We start from the raw sequence: 21232 nt of genomic DNA, 5'->3' as shown, positions 1-21232 counted from the left end.
CTTACTTCCGGTATACTTCCGGAAAATTTGCATAAAACTAGCAAGTGAGCTTTGTTCTCTGTAGAATTCTAAAGACTCCAAGCTAATTTTAAAGAGAAATGGTATTTTTCATTACTTTTATGATTTGTGACTATCTAGTGCCAGTCCTTTAGATTTTGAGTTTTGAACGTGTCAAATAGATGGCGTGAAAGAATGTTGTTTGTTGTGTCAGATATGGGATTATGGCGGCTCGTTGCCAAAAGTTTAGTTACAGCTATTTTCTTCGAAAATTACCAATGAATTCGCTGGTAAATTGACTAGATTTCGTGTGCAATTTGTTTGGCATGTGTTCTTTACCGTTAATGTGTTAAATAACATCATAATTTCTCATCCATTTCCAGGAGAAAATGTGAGGTGCATGAAGCATGTACTGTCAACTATTGTGTTAAAAATCCTGGTATCCTAGTGAATATGTCATCCAAATGACAGAGTGGTAAGTGGTAACAACCAATGCTAGCTTTAGTACAGTATTGCAGAAGCATAGTATTCTCATATTTTATCAGGATTCATCACTATTATCGGCTGAATCATTCTATGGGACTTGCCAGATCACCAACCCCACAGACCAATCTCTCATTCCACCTTCTAGAGAACCTTGGATAACTGATTGGTGGTTTAGTGTGTAAGTTTACTTGTCATGTCACTGAACTTATTTTGTTGCAGTCTTACATGTATTTAAAGTATTGTTCTGCACTTATGTACATAAGTTACATTAGATAGACGTCTATCTAATGTTTAAGTTAAATTATTCTTTTAGATCATAGACATCACAGCACATTGATGCCACAAATTATAGACAAGGTGACTTTATTTTTTATTTGCAGGTTCTTAGGTTTCTAATGCAGCATGACAGACTTTATGAGAAGTCATGTCCATTGAACAAAAAGGACAATGACTGTATACAGTACCCCGTTGGCTGCTAGCCTGCTTCCCTTGAATATCCCCTTTTACTTCATGAAAATGTAAACAGGCCCTCTTGATTGGAGGTATTGCTTTCTGTCGCTAAAATTTTATTTAAAATAACTGTAAATGTTCATTCTGCCTACAGGGTAACTCCTTTGCTACTTTATATCATGGACTTCATCCATTGGTGAAAACCAATGACAACCAGGAGGAAAAGTTTGTGCTGGTCGAACGGGGAACTTGCAAGCTAAGCCGGAAGCCTACTATATGATTAATCGTTCTCGTAATGACTGTTCCTCAACTCTTCGCTCTTTTTCCGGTTTCACCTACCAATCCCTGTCTGCAGTCAATTAAGGCAGTCTCCCCCTGTCTTGATTGACTCTATGTGCGAGATTTTAAAGCAATTTATCTCCCAAATAACACAAAAGAAGTTGGTTAGGTTTGTTTTATTTGGGTATAAATTGTTTTAAAACTTGTACTAATAATCAATTGCCTTGTACCGGACGCTCTATTTATTAAATTTTTAATCAATTTGGGAATTATTAATAAAATGTATTTAAGTTAATTAAAATGTAATTAAATCAAATCACATTTAATTCAATAACAATTAATTTAATCGATTTATATTTAATGTAATAATTAAACTAATTCAATTAAAATTAATTAATTTCATAAATTTTATTCTATTAACTTTTGTTTGATTAAAATTTATACAAGGTTAGATTTCGAATTTGAACATATAATTGTATATTTAACGAGTTTTATACATGATTTGATGAAAGAGCAATTAAGTTGACAAAATTAAACAAGTGATTTCAGGTTTAGGTTTCAAGAAGTAAATAATTGAAACATTGTTTTAAGACAACGAAGACAACCGCACATAGAATTTTCACTAACATAAGCTGCAACATACCACATGGTATCAGCTACTTAAAGGATTTCAGCAGACTTAAACAAGAACCAGATGTCAGCAAAATCACTTTACATTTCCACCTCCTGTGAGAAAAAAAAAACAGATATTATATTAAGCAGTCAGAAAAACATTTTTTTAAATAATAACAAATAATAAACTCATAAATTACCATTCCTAGAGGTTTTCTTGCATCTATGCTCCAAGTCTCCCTGCAACATTTCTGGATAACACCAGCTTCATGAAATCCATGCAGCAGATTGACATTTAACACTGTCACCAAGTCCTGTCAGGATAAAAGCATAATCATTAACTAACATGTTCTAGTTCAATCAAAAAGAAACTTACTAGTCAGCTCAGATTAATCAAGCAGGCAACTATCTTCTCATGAATACTCTCCCCCACTACAATATTTTTATCAGACTTCATGAAACTTCCCCAATTACAGTCCATAATCACAATCAAACTACCCTTTCAAGATTCTTTGTTGCTGTTACCGCGCTGTTACACTTCAAGTAACACTATACCCCTCTTCAGGATGACGCCAGCAATTTAGACTACTTCCAGAAGCTTTAGCTAAACTTGACTTAAACTCGCTTTCACCAGCTGGCTGCAAAAAAATGATCTGCATGACAGCAATGTTGTCGGCCTTTGCCATGTCCTCAAGTTCTTCGGCAGATAAGGAAAGGAATCTCTCACCTGAACATAATCAAGAAAATCAATTGCATTATTGCAGGAAAATTAAGAAATTTATACAATTTAAGTATCTGCATGGGATATACTTACTATCAACCCACACAGGTAACAATGGACAACATTTCAGCCAAATGGACTGCAGTATAAGCCAACATGGTAAGATTATTAGTTAAGTACTATATCTATACACACAGATGGATAGATACTTTTCCAATTACCTTAACAGATTCCCTCCTTTCAACACATTTGTCTTGCAACATCCATAGTAGACCCTCACAAAGCCCCTCGTCTTCATGGCACGGCAGCGACCACACTGTGGAGAAAAGGAAATCACCTGCTTTAACAAATAGATTGAAATAGATTAGCAAATGGGCTTTTCAAACACTCCAAACTCTAACGATTCACTTACTTGCTTTAAATTGATACACTATCCTTTCACACTTTGACAAATGGCGAGAAAATAACTCATCTTTTGACGAAACATGCAACATACAGCAAGAGACGACAATTGGGGAAGGCAGGTCGCATGATCAGATGGAATTGCCAAATATAAATTGAAGGAACTGTTAATGTTACACCAAACCCGGCAACACCAATTCCGAATTAAGCCGAAATCGAAATCTTCGCATTGAGCAGCAAACACCATCATTCATCAGCTTGAATTAATCTAACTTTCAAAAGTAAGGGAGAAAGATTGTTTAAGCTTTGGAATTCAGTAGATAACAATTATTATGAACAAAATAGTGGACAGTAAGCTGCATGGCACTTGCACATTTCCTCCTGAAGTGGATGAGAAACATAAAAATTATCCAACACAAACAGAAGAGAAAAATAACTTACTTCAAAGTAAAAGTACTTCTCCATGTAACGAAACTTCCTAACATGCAGGGAAAGTCTTCAGAAATTGTAGAGCACTCCACAACAACACATAGTCAACAACGACAAGTATATATTTTAAGCTTTCAGACCTGTAAATTCACCACACAATATAATATTACAGAATTCAAGCAGTTAATATGGCTCAACAAGTTGGGAAAAATACCTTGCAGTAGCAATCATATCCCTTCTGAGACACCAACTCGGCAAGATATGATGCACTGTCAAAATAAAATCTCAATGAAGATATAATTCCAACAAAAAGGCTATACAATGTCAACAACAGAAAATGCAAACTAATTGGAAAAAAGGTATAGATTCAATCACATAAAACAACCTCTTAAAATCTAGCGAAGAATTACACCAAAATTTAAGAAAGTAATTTACTCTTTAGTCTAGTGTAGTTGAAGCAAAATGAAAATGTGATGAAATATCCCATACATAATATATTGAATCAGACTTGTCTTAAATAAGAAAACACATCAAAAATAGTTATCATTCCATTGAAGTTTCTACTATCTAGTACGAGACGACATTTCTGCATACGGCCAGCACTTTCAGGACACATGGTCAGCAGAACGGTCAGACGACTCACTGGGAGTGGGTCTGAAATTGTAGACAAAATAACCTTCAGATTCACACACGACTACAGAATACATCTAATTCACATGCACAATAGCATTCATAGGTGACAACCAAAAATAAATACCTTTTATCTTCACGATGCAAAACTTTGAAGTTCGCTGACATGACTAACACGCAGACCGTGCAACGCCCTAGTTCTACAGGCTGCACCTGAATTGACTGTTGACTTAGGTAACTGACTGAAACACCAAACCCCTCCGGTGGACGAATTTTAACCCCATCTTTTGACAAAAATTCTAACCCTAACCCATGCCCCAACCTTTTGATCAAAATTCTAACCCGACCTTTTAAGTTTTAACTTTTAACAAAAAAACAACCTTCAACAACAACTTGTAGTCGTAACATTGATAAAACGTAGAAAAAAAAATTAAAAATTTACCACCTTCGTTCCATTGGCTATTACTTCAAAACGTCGCCATAAGAAAATTTCAACCCCGACCAATGCCCCAACCCCCAACCTTGAGAAAAATATTCTAACCCCACCTTTAGAAAAAAAAAAAAGTTAACAAACTTCAACAACCACTGGTTATCCTAGGTTCTCTAGAAGATGGAATGAGAGATGAATACCTATAAAGGATGAACAGAATAAGTTTCAGCAAAATTACTTTGATAAAGCTAGTTTTGGTTGTTACCTTTGTTACTGTGATGGCACATTCCACACACCACACAAAACAATTAAATAATATTAAAGAATGCAAGCAGAAATTACCATTTATATAGCGCAACAAGTGAGGAAAGACCACCAACCAGTTATTGCTCCTATGTGAGTAGTCCTGAGTACGTAGTCCAAAGATTTCAGAGTCTAAGAAGAGAAACAAGGAATTCTGTTAAATATCCAGAAATTGATATTATTTTACTCAAAGAAAAGAATACACCATCAAGAGTTGCAAAAATCTTACTCGACAATCTTGTTGCTCACATCCCTAGATGGCTCTATTGCCTTATTTCTCAGTCTATATTTAAAAAAAAGGCCTGTGAACTGTAAGCTTCCAGACTTTCATTTAGTTTTATTTCAACTGGAAATTTCCAACCATAAGCCATCAGAACGAGTCTATCCGTAATCACAAATCGAAAATCGCAAAGCCCCCCCCCAAATAGTCTAGACGCGCATTTTCAAGTCGGAACAACACAAAACTAGTTCCGTCTTTTCATCGTTCTATAGTCGTTATAATGGATCCTGGGGATCCTGCAGGATTTACTACTAGTCGAGCGAATGGGTTCCCCTCCAACAAATTTCGTTGTTTCCTTCTGCGTGAACGGGGTGGACAGGCGAAGAATTGGGTGGCAAAACACGTCGGGGGGGAGGGAGAGCATTTTAAGACAACAAGTGCCGGAAGTGACCGACGCCCTGGTTCGTCGAACCGCACATGCATAACTCAAAACCCAAAATAATAACAACGGCGCTCAGCGGCGCAAATAATCACGGCGAATCAAACGTTCGGTGGCTGATGGGTATTAAGAGACGACGACGTGAGCCGAAGCGGGCTATTAATGCGCCAACTGCAGCCAACTGCTTTAAAAGGGCGAATCAGACGCTCGACAAAACACTTGCTCAGACTCCATTGCCACATCGTTCTCCGATCATCAAGCGGCTTTGGAAACATTTCACGCTGGGCTGGGCGCTTGCCGCCGGGAGTGAGAGGTACTATGGGTATGGGTGTGGGGTCGTGAAAGGGCATCGGCGGGCACGGGCGGGCGAAACAAAACAAAACAAAAAGAGCTGGAATTTGTCATCTTTTTTCCAGCCTATCTAATCCTTCGACTGCCATTTCGCTCGACCTTTGCCAGCCGTCAAAACAAATAAAACAAACGGTGGCTGCCCAAATTTATAGGTCGTCCCTCATCCGCCATCTCTCTATTTATCTGTATATTATATATACACATATACTTGCCATGTTTTATTACAGACTCTGTAGTTTATCTATATACGACGCATAATATAGGCACTATGTGTGCGACACATCAAAAGGCGAAAGTATACAGGGGATCGAGAGATATTCCAAGTCGGGGAACGTGGCCGTCGAGATGAACTTATATTTAATATTTATATACTAAAGGCTGTGCGGCTACTGTCATTTCTTCCCGCTGTAGACGTTTGAGTATTATAAGCAGCTGGGCCATCAAATTCGGCTACTGATGAGGCGAATTCCACGTATAAGGATGATATGTTTCACCATGTCGCCCCGTGAAGCGCACATATACATAATCAAATAACTGTGTGCCTAGCCTATAACTCCATTTAGCATTTATTGACATAGAAATGAGGCCGTAACTTTCTATATCATTTTATTAACAGAAATATACATCGGCTCTAGCAGATGTCGATCAGCTGTTGAATTTGATTGGATTTGAATACTGCCAAGTGATGTGTATAAGGTTATTCCATTTAGTTGGAGAGGAATTGAAAAAATTTGATTTCTTTTTCTTTTTTTCCGAGAGAAATAAATCGCGTTACTCGGATTCTATTGATTGTTATTTTGATTATTTATATCGAGAATCAGAGCAACTTCACTCTTTTATTTTTCTTTCTCGTCGGCTTTGTAATATACGGCTGAATGCCTTTCAACGCACAATAGAAAGAGAGGGGGGCTATAGACCAATGGGCGCAGTTATTGGGACCGTTTCACGGCCGACTGGTCTATGGAGATCTCCGGCCGTATTCCATTCAACGTGTCATCAAATATACACCCTATTACATCCATAAGGTACCGTATAGAGATAGTAGGTCTAGAGGCCTATCTCAAATACATGGAAATGAATCATATTGAACGGGAGAACGTGATCGTCAATATTTATACTTGACCGTCTCTATTTATTTTCCTTGGGCCGGTCATTTCCGATTGGATGGAGAATAATGAAATCCCCCTTCTTCTTCTTCTTCTCTATTTTTTACAGCAGCCTAGATTTATACATATTGAATTGTGTAGGGGAGAGGTGCAGGAGAGCCTAAACGACATAGTATTACGGTTATATAGCCCATACATATCGGCTTATATAACACAGAATAGCCCAGCAGGAGAAAATCCGGAGCACTTGACCAGCGTATTTTTCGTTTACTTTTTTTTTTTATTATTATTATTACCGGGCAAACACATAACCAGGACGAGATATGAGCGGGCCCATATATACTGCAGTATACGACATAAGGAAAAGAAAAGAAGAAAAAAAGAGATCCACAACGTACGTATGAAGGAGCGCAGAAGTTGTTTGTGATTTCCATCCATCCAACCATCCACCCCCTCGCTCGCAATCCATCAACATTTTTTTTTTTTTCCTTCTCTACTTTTCTTATATGACGTATTATTCTTTGTTATTGCGCCTTTCTGCCTATATAGCCCGGCACTCTATAGATTTTCTTCCGGCGCACGGCAGCACGAAAAAAAGATTTCTTCTTTTTTAATAAAATTCTCTACATATTCGCGGGTAACAAACAAGTGTATATAGATATCTATTTTGCAAGTTTCTACCCGGGAATCGCCCGGAGGAGCGTGAGCCCAATGCCCCGTCGCAGGCAGAAGAAAAAAAGAAAGAAAACGACGCCAGCAAATGAGCGACGCTGGAGAGAAAGAAAAAAAAGAGACCCGCCTCCTATATTTTAACTACAAATATCCATCGTGTGTGGGGTGTGTATAGATGCTGCCAGATGGTATTGTTGTTTAGCGAAGACTCGCGTCAGCTGTGACAAGAGTGTATCCAAGACTATCTCACCTCATCCAAAAAAAGAAGCCTCATCCGACCTCTCCCTAGATACTAGCACACACGCAACATATTGTACACTTGAAAAAAAATGTTAGTTTTGTGATTTTGTGGGGTAGAAAAAGCGATAGACCTCAAGGGTCTTGTTCATTATATTGGCGCGAAAACCAAAAGAAGAAATCTATATAATGAAAAGGAAGACGCGCTCCGCCAAACTTGATTTGCTTTGCCTCTGTTTATAGTTTGTTCTTTTTTTTAAATAAAATAAAATAAAAAAAGATTCCCGCGTCTTTGGATACGATTCCCTTCCATCAATGAATCCATTCAGACGTCTCTCTCTCTCTCACAACGATCTATACAAGACTTGCGATCGTAGGGGAGTATACTGTGTGTACTATATAAACTGTTTTATAGAATATTGTCCGAGATAGATTTATTTTGTTTTATTTTATTTTTCTATTCCAAATCCCCCCGGAAGTATTGATTCACACCACTATCATTGGAGTGTGCTGTGTGCTGTGTATACCGCGAGATATACGTGTAATGCGGTCGCCAGCGCAGAGCGGGATCGAGTCGATCGAGCGGGAACAAGAAAAAACAAAAAAGATCCACCGAATCTAAACTTTTTTGGAGAAGAAAGAAAGAAGAAGATGAAAAAGTAGGGCGAGTACTTTGAAGAGGAGAAGCACACAGCTGTGCGGCAGCAGCTTGTTGACCCCCGCAAGGCTTTTTTCTAATCGAAAGATTTGTTCGAATATACACACATCACTTTTCCCGCTTTTCTTTTTCAAATCGCAGCAGCTAGCACACAACTTCTTCTTCTTTTTCAGACCCCATCTGGGTGGCTGTCCCCCCAGTTCTTTTTTTTTTCAAACTTGGCGCCGGATAAAATCATTTCAAAGAGATATTTTATAAGAAACTTTTTTTATTTTTTAAATGCTCCGGCAAGAGAAAAAAGAGCCGTGATGAACTCAATGATATAGTAGGCTACTGGGTACAAAGCAGATGGGCGGATGCATAGTATACCTTTCTTACAACGCCCAGAGATCATATGACCCGAACGAAGATTTTTCAAAAGGTGATTTTAGTTGTTTCGGTTATCATTCTCATGAGGACATGGGTCCTACTGCCTGGCACGTCCAAAGTTGTTATCTACGTTTTGATATAAAACGATCTCTATAGAGTTTCCAGCGTGTCAATATAGAAAGAGCCCGAGAATATAATATCTCGGGAAAAGACACTAGTCAAAGTTGAAGGTGCGTGGGTGTTGTAATATCACTTTTGATATCAGCAGCTTTACATTTTTCCTCAGTTTGATTCTGTTGTTTTCCATATAGAGTTTTCCGCGGATCAATCCCTTCGACTTCTCTCAACATCTATATAGACACAGTCGACGACTCTCACAGCCCCCCCCCCCTCGCGTGATATACATAGGCACCCGATTTCTATATTTCTCGATAGCCAAACAACGACCCAAAAACGGTCTGAGTCTATAGGCGTATGCAAAATAGCTTTTTTCCCGTTGTATAATAATATCAAGAAAAGGAAGTCAAACTGACGGGGGGAAGTAGTAAAAAAAAGGAAAAGAAAAACACACATCTCCAACCCGTTCTCTTCGCGAGATATTTGAATGCCGGTGTGTCTATATCTTATTCCACGTGACATGGGAAAGCTCTAGACGCCATTTATTGAGATATGCACAACATCCAGCCTGGAGCTCTATATAATATCTAAAATACTGGTGGATGAGATTCCATTCAGAGTCCGTTTGTCTCAGCACAATTCCCCCTTCTCTTCCCTCCCTGGATCATTCCCCTTCAATGAGGATCATTTCGCCAGAGTATAGATCTGCCATCTCTCTTCTCGTGGCTGTCTGGAGGACCTCATCCACACAGCACGTGTGTATCAATGAGATTTCTCCCCTCCCGCCATCTGTATTATTGAAATTTGGGCTTATTGCTGTGTACGCACGTTGCCTGGTGTAAATATATATCGGCTAGACGGCACTATGTGCTGTATGATTGGGCCGAGGATGGAAAAGTATGGATGACGTCTATAGGACAATATAACATCAAGTTTGGCAAGTACATCTGCTGGGCTGGCACACCCCCCTCCCCCTATAGTGGTGATTGACCTTTGCCATCTTCATATTCGCCGGTTCTTCGTTCCTCCTGCGAGTGGCACAAGAATTTTCATCATTTCATTCGACATTGGCCGGGCTGATCCTTCGAGTGCTGGTCGCTCAACTCTCTCTTTCTCTACAGGGCCGTCTACCCACCAGGAATCGCTCGTATTCAATTCACGACATCCCCTCACTGCTCAATATGTTCCTCTTTCTTGTATAGAGTTGTGCATTGTGTATACACGCCATTATGAAATCCTGCCTTGGGGGTGGGGGTAAAGGCCTACAATTTGACTTTGGGATTGTTGTACGTAACAACCCAGCAGAGTATACACATAAGCGACTTTTCGATGACGCTTGATCCGTCCTCTTTGACTCACGGGATCTCTCTCTCACTCTTTCTCTCTTGATATCATATCCCGGCCGGCCAATGTCTCTCCCAGTGGCTCGTATAGCTACTGGGAGTACTGCACAATATCGTTTGTCACCCGGTGATGTTCATCGCCCGTGTCAGCAGCTTGGCACTCTACGCCCAGCAGCCGCTCTGATGCGGGATGTCGACAATGTTACCATAAGACTTGGTCCGGTTCAAGATTCCCATCACACACGTGCAGATATTGTATAGTGGATGGCAGCGGGGATTTGATACGCCTCGTACACGCAGTGGCTCGAAAGTATTCACGACCCAAGGATCGGACACTCACACTAGACGTGCCGTCGTGTGGGATGGTAATAACAAAAACAACCGTGTAGTAGCAAGTAGTAGCAAGTAGTAGAAAACAATCTCCCGTTTCGCTCGATGACCATCCAATCGGAAAGGGCCTTTTCAATACTACTACTCTCGTCGTCTGCTAGCTCCTCTCGCCGCCCGCCATCAGCCCCGGCCAATCGACAGTGCGTCCGAGTGTGTTCAATCTGCTCGCTGATGGCCCTCCTCACTCGGAAGGAAAGCAATAAAAACACGCACACGGCAAAAGACATCGTCATTGGTAGACCGCGAATAAGCAAAAGACGAGAGACTGTCGCGACGAAACGAAACGAAATCAATGCGCAGAGAGAAACAATCTCAAACAGCGTCTGTCGGCTGTGAGAAGAGCCGAGAGAAAAAGAAATAGAAATGTGTCATCAAGAAGAAAGAGGAAAAAGGTATAGTCTGCACTACTCAGAGCAGCAGAAGCAGCAGCAGCAGCTGGATGGGATTAATATTTTCCCAAGAGGTGGCAAACGTGGGCGACGGTGTGGAATTCATCCAGTATATCCACAGAGAAAGAAAGAAAAAGCGGCCTGGATAATATCAGACATATACTATATGAAAATATCTCGCGAATATCATATATAGGTATAGGATGAGAGAAACCTTGTGCTGGGTGCTGTTCCAGGAGGTTATGTCATATTATTGAACTGTCTGAAAATTTTTATTGGTGCCGAGAAATCAAAATAAAACGAAGAGAATATATTGGGATTTCCGAATTCCTACACGACAGCACCAGTAACGACAACTATTCTTAGAAAACACGTTATCCCTGCGCCATTCCCTACGAAATGATTTCGAAACGCCACGGCGCCATTAACGCCCACGCAATTGGCCTGTACACAATATAAAATCACTTGATTTCAGCGTTCGAAAAAATGAACGCAATCGGGTTTCAAATTTTCCCGCCAATTTTTACTTTTTCTTTTTTCAAAAAATTCAAATCATTTCAGTCGTCCACAAATCTCTTCAAACGAGATTAAGATAAATGTTTGTGTTTGTACGTCGGGGAGATAAAGAAGAGCTTGAAAGGGTTCCGCAGTCCGCGATGCGATCAATTGCGCAATGGCGCGTGATAACGTGGCGCAACGTAATCATTGAACCGTTGTAATGTTATGCTGAATACATCTCGATATCTTATCGAAAGAGCCTATATACTACACATCGATCTGTTCACAATGTTGTTGTGTAGAGTTCTCTGGCTGGCCGGCCGTCATATTGTGTAGAGCCGTTTGTCGGCTCCCGTCAGACTCGGCATCGGGAGGAACGAACGCGTCACGGCCAGCAGCAAAACCCCAAAACTCTCCACCCATATAAGGAATCAAATCTCTTTTTCCTCTTATTATATTCCGGGCGGAAAGGTTGAAAGGCCAAACAGCTGTTGTCTTCCCTTCTTCTAGCCCTTTTTTATTGGGGGGGCGGAAGAAAAATAGCCGGATCATACCCCCGTCCTTCCGCACATCCTAGTTCACGATCTATCGCCACCGGATTTCCGTTTCCCTTCCCCCCTGTTTTTTAAATCCATTTTGCAATCGCTTGATTTCATTCAGGTCTGTTTGTCAAATGAAAAAGTAAAAATACGATGCCGAGGGCGGTTTTCCATTGAAAACTACATCCGGAAACGAATGGAAGTAGAATGGAAACACACAAACACAAATATAGTAGACATCTTTTTTGGGGTCGGCCGGCCGAATCGAGATGTTTTTGGCTATTGAAATTGCCGGCCTTCATTCAAACTTGTTGCCTTGGGGATGTCGGACACCGACAGCGCAGAGCCAATAATAAATGAATGTAATAATCAAACGATATCATCATGTGCTGCCATAACATATATAGACGGTAGGAGTAGTAGCTAGTACACAGCGCCTACATGTACGACTCTTCTATCGATAGATTTCCTCCGGCAGCACTTAAATACCACTGGATATAGAGTTGCATGCACGGGGCATTGGGGAAAAAAAAGGGGGACGACCCGCAGAGGCCGAAATGGATCCGACATTACGTGAATGGATCCAACAAAAACTTGTGTTTCAACGGGTACACGAAATACATAGCCTGGCAAAAACAAAAACAAAAAACAAAATAGAGAAAAAGGACCAGTGCGGCACGTGTGTCGTCCTCTAAACTATTTATCCCGTTATAAAGAAAATCTATTTACCGCTGCCAACCGCAACACAGCGTTCGTATCTAAAAAGGTATAATGTAGCCTAGAACGATTCTAGGAATTCGTTTGTCGAAAATTATCATAATCATCATCAAAAGGGATTAAGGGCATGATGCATTTGAACCTTTTTGCAATAATGCACAAGTTTTCCTTGTTCCATTTCAAAACAAAAGAGAGAGAGAGAGAGGAAATTCTTTGCGGGTATCGTTGGCGCATCTGCTCATTTTCACACGGGCCTTTTATTTTTTGTTTAATGAATAAGATGATGGCGTCACCGGCTAGATTTTTATTATAGATTTCGGGCCTGTACACTGGTTTAAGCGGGCATCGGCTGGTAGGCATCTTCACTTCACCTCAACCGGCCCATCTGTCTCTCTCAGTCGCTCTTGATTTCGGGTCTTGTGATTGAAGTTGTTGTACCGTTACGACCAGCGCATCCCCCCAGTTAGAAGGAGGAAGAAAGTCTAGTGCAGTCTTAAGAGCCAGAATCACTGGCCGTCTCTCTCTCTCTCTATGTAATGCACAGTGGGCCGTACACACAGGCTAGTAGACATCACTTTGCCCATCCATCACACTCCCGCTTCATCCTTGGCCGCACCGACTTTTATATTTCTTCTTCTTCTCGGCTAAATAAATATTAGACGCTCAAACTATCCACATGCACTGCAAGGTGTCGACGAAATGAGATAAGAATTAAATTTGATACGAGCTGAGCTGATGAAGAGTGAAATAGAAAAGGAAATTCATTTGGGCAGCGGGACCCGAAAAAGGGACAATTTCAGTACATCACGTAATGCAGCGAGAGTGCTGCAATTTGGTTTTAATGGAGCCCGTATCAATTCATCGCAGGGTCGAGGTATAGACGACTGGATCAGCACAGGAGCGGAATGATTGACATAATCAGCAGAGAATGAAATGCAAAAGTATTAGTCCTACAGCTCTCGGCTGCTTCTGAATCTCATCAATTGTCGTTGTTAGTCGCATTATTATATTAAATTGTAGGATCACGCAGAGAGTTGAACCGACCGAGGGGGGTACGAAGATAATTCAAAACGTCGTCGGGGAATTTTCAAATATAAATCGAATGTGTCTGACGTCATTACACGCAACACACACACAAAAGAAAAAAGGGGGGAAAGTCAATCGGAACTATTTCCCCGCGTAATTGATGTGTGTATTTTATATTGATCGCGCCTTCCCCCTTTTCACAAGAGGCCAACTGCTGATGGAATCGATCCATCCATCATCCACATCCGCCGCAGACTCGCCTATACGTATATATTGCGCCGTGTTGGATCGACACATTCCAGCACGCTCCAAACGCCGGGAAAATACAAAAAATTTTAAAAAAGAAAAAAAGTTGAAATGAATTTATGCGACGATCGAGAAATTTTGGCAATTTAAAAATTTATAAAAAATAAAGTTTGGATGGCTCCTATAATATTCCTATTCTTCACATAGAGGTGTGTCTATCCTATCTATATTATTTTCTTTTATATACCCCCATAACTTATAGGCCTACTTCTACAAACATGCAATAAATAACGTTGGCTATTTTTCTCTGGGCTGGCTAGACCTCTTATGAATTTCTATTGGGCGGGAGGAAATCGCAAACCGTTTGGGAATATGTACACGTCTAAAAGGGGGGGCCAGCAGTGCAGCCAACCACACAAGTTTATAGTTATTGATAACGTGTGTAGACGTATAGTCGGCGAAACCCGGCCATCGCTTTCTGTACACATCGGCCAACTATCGGATATGATGCTGCCGCTGATGGAAGAGTCGCCAAACTCTCTCTTTCTCTACCTCCTTTTCTATACATCTAATATCCTCCTCGTGCCTTTGTTGCTGCCTTTGACGAAGGGTAGTAGTATAGAGACACTATACATTGCGTGGGCGGGGGGTCCATCTCTCTCTGAGCTATAGCTCCTGGCTCCTACATACAGAGATCCTTATGGTTCTTTTTCTTTCTATCCGCCAGCCCCAGCCAATGACTTCAAATCCAACCGGATGAGTCTTAATACCCTTGTGCTTTTTTCCTCTTTTTCGATCCGGACGACGACGATGGATCCTTGTGTCTTCCTCCTATTTCTCTTTCTTTCTCTTCATGTGTATTTGTGTCGTTTCTTTCTTTTGCCTCCCACTCTTCTTCTTCTTTTACTACCATGTTCTTATCTGTCGTCTTCCTGCTGGCCCGACCACCCAATTCTCCTCCTCCTCCTCCTCCTTCTCTCTCGTCTAAAGTCTCATTCATTCGGCGTGATTTGAGGGGAGGTACGCACAAGAGCCGCCCGTCTATATAGCCCCATATATAGATTGATATCGCCATTACGAGCTGTGTAGGCTCTAGGCTTTACAACACGGCGACAGAGCTCTATAAAACTCGGTCCAATTGACGAGTGAGAAGAATACAAAAGGAAATAAAACCAGCCTAGCCCTGGCATCTTTATCGTACATGATCCAGCCCAGGATATTATTTTTATATTACGTACGTAGCACATTTTAAGTCCAATAGGGCGTGAAACTTAATTGCTATCAACTATACGACATGTCGCCCATCAGGAATCAATTTATATCTGAATGAAAATCACATTTTGTGGGGGAGGGGGGGGGGCCAAACGAATGGGAATGAAATCATCCGGTGACTCCCACGTTTACATAGAACGTCGCAAGTCTACACACACTCAAGATTCCAATCAAATATCCATTCTTATGTTATTTCTCTTTCTTGTATCATGTCCTCGAGAGCATCAATCGAAAAAATATCGGCAAAAATTTTCTACACTTGATGATGGTAACAAACGAGATGAGAGATAGAGAGGAGGGGGGGGGAGACAGGCCATCTAATAAGAAAACGATTAGATGGCGGATCTAAATCCAATAAACGGAGACGCATATCCAAGATCCTCGTGAGTCGCCCATCACTCGACCCTCCCCTCCTCCCCCGCACATAATAATAGGAACGACGTGCATAATAAACATATGTATGAGAGGAGGGGGCAACAGAAACAGAAAAAAAAACCCAGAATTCGGTGGAATAAATCAGCCGAGCAAGAGATGACGAACCAAATAAAAATAATAAGAAAAAAAAATCTCGTGCTGACGTCATTTGAAAAACCTTCATTTGCCGCAATCGAGAGAGAGAAAGAGCAAAATGATATGGAAATATTACAGACGTTGCCAGCGACGACACTCACTCACGCGTTTACAACGCTCTTTCCCCCCCCCCCCCGTTCTAATATGTATCGCGTGCAGCACAGCACCGCAGAGACGGGCTCCTGTCAACCGTGTAACCAAAGACTAATCGAGACATATTCGGTTACGAAAATCCTGCGGGAGAAAAAAAGAGACAATGACGCGCATTGGCTGAAAGGAGGGAAGAAAAATATATGTGATCTGAGAGCGGGAAAATTTGAAATTGAGCGCCAAACTGACTACTTTCTAATGGCTTGAACATATTGAAACGCGTCTTGTCCTTTTCTTTACAAGTTTCACAAAAAGTGGATCGACGTCACCGAAAATCAAAAGGAACTAGACGCAAGACTTAAATCAAGTCTATAAATTGCGGGGGGGAAAAGAAACGAAAAAAGATTCAAACTTGTTTCGCTGTGTGGCTTTGGCGCATAACAACACGGCGGCTTGACTCTCTTCTATCCAACCACACACACAAGAGATATATAGTTGCAAAGTGAATGTAGTATGTGCTATACACAAAATGGATACACACACAAAGGCAGCGGTGCATATGGTGCGGATCAAGTGAGAAGATTGGATGGGCGGAGGACCCCCATCAGCTGCTGTGTCTAGCGATTTGCCAACCGAATAAATACACATCATTCAAAGGTCAAACCAGAGTATTGCGCGCTGCTATATAGGGCAAAGGCTGCCTGCCTGTAGTATACAGGGCATGCAGAATTACCAGTCGACCAGTTTTGCACCCAGTCGAGATAGATATACACAAGAGCGACGGGATGGAAATATATGGGGCCCGGCTGTGAATTTAGAAAGTTGTCGACAGCTCAGACACTATACTATATACACATGAAAAGATGGGGGAGTGAGGGAAAAAAAACCGTCGAATCGATTTACTTTTGCCTATAGTGTGTGTACACATTTGCCCTATTTCTGATGATATAGGGGAAAAAAGAAGAAGAAGAGTTGGGTTTGAAATACGTAATGTAGGCCGAAGCTGTAAGAGTGCGATAGCTTCTTGTGTGTATGTGTCAGGGGGCCTAGGGTGTCTCTCATTCCAAGTGTTATCTGTAACTTCTCGGCTGGCTTCAGCTCAATAATCCACTGCTCTTAGTGCTCTAGGCTTGTCCCTATCGTCACCGTCCTATCCGAAATGGAGAGCAAAAGAGAGGGGAAAATGTTTCATAGAATTGAAGGCCTGCAAATACAAATCTGAACGGTACCATCATACCACCGACGTTCGAGGAGTTGGTCACATAATTTTCCAAGTTGCACTTTGAAGTGTTTAAAGTTCAGATATTTTCACATTTGATCGTTTGTACCCACAGACAAAGTTGAAGAAAACAACACTAAACTGCAGTCGTTTCTACAAATGAATGATTTCGTGACTGGGTAAACGAAAATGGCAAGAGGAAACAGATCCAGTCAAACGCCTAACTCGGGAATATAATCCTACTCCATAACGATTGATAATCAACGCCAGAAAACAGTCAAAAAGGATGAATAGCTATAAATTGTTCCTACCTTTAAGCCTGGGAAATATACGGCCAGGCATCCACAAGTGCTGCTCCATCCATCCGCTGAAAAGTTGAACCCACCAGACAAGGTAGGGAAATGGACGTCCTCGTGAATACACCCACAAACACATGGGCATACACGAGGGCAGAGGGGATTTCAAGAGAAGAACTCGACCGTCTCATCGCTATAGTTTCTCCAAATCAAGAGGGATCCTGTTTAATCTGAATGAAAAATGTAAAAAGTTGGGTTACGAAAAAATTATTGGCAGAAACAACAAGTAAGACAATTGAAAATGAGACAGTGGGTAAATGTGGGGTGAAAGCCACATGCATCATTAAAATATCTAGCAGGTCGCAGGAATCTAAAAGTAAGACCTTACCCATTAAGTACTGCATGACATTACCCAAGCGGTGAATTTGTTGCTGACGACAGGCACAAGGAAAACTGGCATATCTTGTGGTTATGATGTCTGGGCTGGCCCTAGTCTCACATTTGCACAAAGGAAAAGGTTATGTAAAGTGCAAACAAAATGCCATGCAAGGGGGCTTACATGATAATTGTTAGTCAAGAGCTCAAGACCAACATTTCACAATTTTGAAAAAGGTTTAACTCTTCTCATTAAATTCCTGTACTCATTTTATTTATCTTTTCAGTTTTATTTACCTGCTAAACAGCACCGAGTGTGTGTGAAGCGATTCCATAAAGAGAGTTGACACGAGACGACTACATTTATTTCGAAAATTGAAATTGTGAAACAAAGCAGACGACACTAATATTCTAATCAGCCATGCTTACTTTAAGATATCGATAGAAATTTGATTAAAAATCGACCCCTAACCCTAAATCCAAACCGCGAATAGTCGAATACGATGAAAGTGGATCCGCTGGACGGATCGGAATTATTTTAGCATCTAAATAGTTTGTCTCATAAATTTACACTTACAACGAATGATTTAAAAAAAAAGTACAAATTTGCATGAAAGCCCCAAATAATTACTTTAAGACCGAAAAAGACCTAAGACCCTCATGGTAGCCAATTGGGAATAATAGCACGTGTATAGTGGGTACGTGTAGCAGCTCTATTTACTCCGGAGAAACAATCTGTCGAGTAATATAGGAGAATGAAAAAAGAAATCAATTAATAAATCATCGAAGCGCTGAAATGAATCTAATAGGCTAGCAGCCTAGACCCACACATGCACACTGCCGCGATTTAATCTGGAAAGTCTCATTAATATTTGATGTCGTGGAGCCCTGAGGCCAACCTCAAAGAGGATTACGTCTCCATATTCTGTTTAATAGACGATGCTGGCGTAGTATACGCTCTGCTAACAGGTATAACACAGATGATGGGGCAATATGGAAGGATTGATCCTCGATTGAATAATCCCGGTCATACTATTCTATGTGAGTCTGGCACACCTAATCGAAGCCGACCAGCTGGCCCTCCTGATTATTATTGCGTTCGTGTTAGAGCGCGGCCCAGGTCAACAGCATGCACGCGAGACGTCATCGACTGGCGATATCTTCCGCCTGCCAGCCGCCACCGCCGCCACACTTCATTTATGTTATCTTATTCACATTCATGCGTGTGTGTGTGTGTGTGTGGCGTCGGTCGGGTCTCGATTCTAATAATAATCAGAATAATATTCCAGCGAATCAAATGTCAAATTTACTGGGCGTTCAAATATCCCGCCGCCAAGGCTATTTATAAATATGTATAGTTCCGCGTGAGATATCTAGATGACACATGTTGACTTTTATTTTTTTAAGAAATATACGATAAACGCTTATTATTGTGTCTACGAAATGATAATATAAACTGATATTATGAATAGATGTATATAAAAAGGCGTGTCGCAGAGACCCCCTCTTTTCCTGTGTACGTGATTCACACAACTGATGAGGCCTGTGATGTCATTTCTTCTCTTTTCCGGTGTGAATGAAACTTCCGTCTTTCCCCTCCGTCCATTCATCGCCAACGGGCCGCTTTTTCGTGAATGAACGGGCGGGACTATATTTTAAATCACGCGCGCGCGCGCACCTCTGCATAATAATAATCATTCTATATACACGCGCGCTCCTGTGATGACGAGATCAATGTCAAAAGAGAAAATACGTGAAAAGAGCAGAGAGATGGATAGGATTCGACCTGTCATTGGCAGGGCCGGTTTTTGATGTTAGGCAAAAGGAAATTGTGCCGCACCTCAAGGCGACAGCCCGCGGGCTAACATCTACACATATAATAACCCGGTCTCCATTTTGGCATTTTCCCCTCGGCTCCCCCCTGACGGCGTTGTCTCTTTCAGTGTACACCCGCAGTTGAAATTGATTTTGATTTCTGCATTATGTAACACAGAAAGAATTGAAACAGCCATGCAGCCCGGCAACTGAATAGATTTTGGCTCCTGGTTGTTATGTTCACGATGCGTGCATAGAGATTTCACTCCTAAAAGCTCTGACTCTTTTGTTATAGCAGTTGATTTCTCCCGAAAAAATAAAAAAACGAGCCTATAGAGATATAGAGCTCCTGGCGCGGAGGTGTTTGCTGATGCCTATATGTGCATGGATGGAAGCGTGGGAGGACCGGCAGAGTTGGTTGCTGGATGGATGGATGAACGGATGAATGGAATAGATCAGTTTCAGCATCAGCAGAGAAATGCTGCATGCGCGCTATTATATATCTAGTGTAGTAGATAGTCGGCTGATGCCGGCGTTTGTTTGTTGTATCTGGAAATATATAGAAGGAGAGAATAGGAATATAAGGCGACGCCTGTGCTGCTAGATTTTGTTGACTCGGCGTTTCCTGCCGCTCCATCAGCTAGACTCGCTGCCGGGTCTATATCGCTTCCACGCTGTGTATATTATGTACACACATCTTCTCATATGAACTATACAAGGCCGGCGATTGACTGTATCTAGTGAAAGGGAAGCGAAGCCGGAAAAAGGTGTGTGTGTGTGGGGCGGGGGGTCCAAAAGCGCTTTGGCTATAGAAATCTATGACTTTCTTTATTTCATTCATAAAACGAATATAAGGAATGTCTTGCTGTGTGTGACCCACTGCGGAACCGATTGCGCCCGCTAAAAGGTTATTCAGTTCGGCCTATATAGAACGTCATTGAAAGCTGGCCAGCAAAATGGGCCAGCATCAGCGGCCAAGGCCGGCGTACAGATGATATCAGCATCACAGCTAGCGCTAGCAGTCTCAGAGCCTTGAAAGAAAACGAGGCCAATCAAAGAGCGAATAGCCACAAAAACACAACACAGCAAAAGAGAGAGAGAGACTGAGACATGTATAGAAATGACGATGAACAATAATAATAATACAGATTTCTCTGCTGATGGCGGCCTTAAGACATTCCGGCAGACTCTGCTGCAATCGCCCGTTTCTAGAAAGAGAGGCCTTGGACTCTTGTGCGAGCTTTTTGCTCCTATAGCTGTGCCTCGTCTTGATAGACAGACAGCAGCAGACAATATCTAAAGGGCTCCTGGTGATGCAGGCAACTGCGTTTCTAATGAAAAAAAGACAAAAACCTTACACGATGACGGCCCTCTCAGCCCGTCGTCGGCTCTCATCCATGTACATATGTGTGTAGTGTCTGCTGGGTGGATATGTCGAATTGACGAGGCTCATTATCAGTCGCTAATACCTAGCCATTCTCTCCTTTGGCTGGGCTCCTTTTGCTGGGCTCCGTTATATTCTCAGCGCCAGGAGCCAAC

At 41.5% G+C, this 21232-nt stretch overlaps 2 long non-coding RNA genes across 6 annotated transcripts; one reads left to right on the top strand and one right to left on the bottom strand.

The window, feature by feature from the left end:
* Positions 1-171: 171 nt before the first annotated feature.
* On the top strand, positions 172-1497 carry LOC124350576. The gene is made up of 5 exons (XR_006921063.1): positions 172-287; positions 381-472; positions 543-661; positions 864-1025; positions 1088-1497. It is a non-coding gene; the product is annotated as an uncharacterized LOC124350576 (long non-coding RNA).
* Positions 1498-3923: 2426 nt separating this feature from the next.
* On the bottom strand, positions 3924-18264 carry LOC124350233. Of its 5 annotated transcripts, none has more exons than XR_006920559.1 (6): positions 18176-18264; positions 17916-17992; positions 17519-17733; positions 4452-4871; positions 4134-4353; positions 3924-4030 (listed from the first exon to the last, which is right to left on the bottom strand). It is a non-coding gene; the product is annotated as an uncharacterized LOC124350233 (long non-coding RNA). The 5 variants fall into 5 exon arrangements; XR_006920541.1 differs by having other exon boundaries at positions 4134-4636; positions 4702-4871; XR_006920550.1 differs by having other exon boundaries at positions 4134-4871; positions 17892-17992.
* Positions 18265-21232: the final 2968 nt, after the last annotated feature.

The sequence above is a fragment of the Daphnia pulicaria genome, chromosome 1 (assembly GCF_021234035.1).
Source record: "Daphnia pulicaria isolate SC F1-1A chromosome 1, SC_F0-13Bv2, whole genome shotgun sequence".
Taxonomy (NCBI): domain Eukaryota; kingdom Metazoa; phylum Arthropoda; class Branchiopoda; order Diplostraca; family Daphniidae; genus Daphnia; species Daphnia pulicaria.
This window is presented reverse-complemented; position numbering and strand designations above follow the sequence as displayed.